This window comes from Somniosus microcephalus, chromosome 10 (assembly GCF_052327205.1).
Source record: "Somniosus microcephalus isolate GS21.2 chromosome 10, FLI_Smic_1.0, whole genome shotgun sequence".
Taxonomy (NCBI): Eukaryota; Metazoa; Chordata; class Chondrichthyes; order Squaliformes; family Somniosidae; genus Somniosus; species Somniosus microcephalus.
This window is the reverse complement of record NC_140996.1, coordinates 1421328-1421801: the sequence shown is the minus strand read 5'-3', so window position 1 is coordinate 1421801 and position 474 is coordinate 1421328.

The window sequence follows — 474 nt, the reverse complement described above, 5'->3', positions numbered from 1 at the left end:
AGCGGGGTTTGGGGCTTTCGGTGTGTCATCGTTTGGGGGGGTATCTGTCGGTTTTTGTGTTCCTGTGTGTGAGGACTGGGTAGCAGTAGTCTGGGCATGACTCGACTGAGGGCTGGTTGGAGCGGGGTTTGTGGCTTTCGGTGTGTCTTCGTGTGGGGTGGCATCCGGCGGGTTCTGTGTCTTTGTGTGTGTTGTTTTTGTGTCCTCAGGTTTTTGGACCTTAAGAGGTTTGTGTTGCCTGCTGAGCCTTTCTACGGTCTCCTTCGTTTTGTTTTGTTGAGTACGGAGTTCTTTGATCTCATTTCTTTGCTCCTCTATGGTCTTTCTCATCTTGTGGATGGTGGACTCGTGTTCCGTTTTTAGCTGTTTGAATTCCTCCTTCAAATTCTTGGCCAATGTTTCTCTGTATTCGTTGAAATCAAGTTCTAGTTTGGCCAGATTCTCTTTCATCATTTTGTTTTCGTTGAGAGGTGT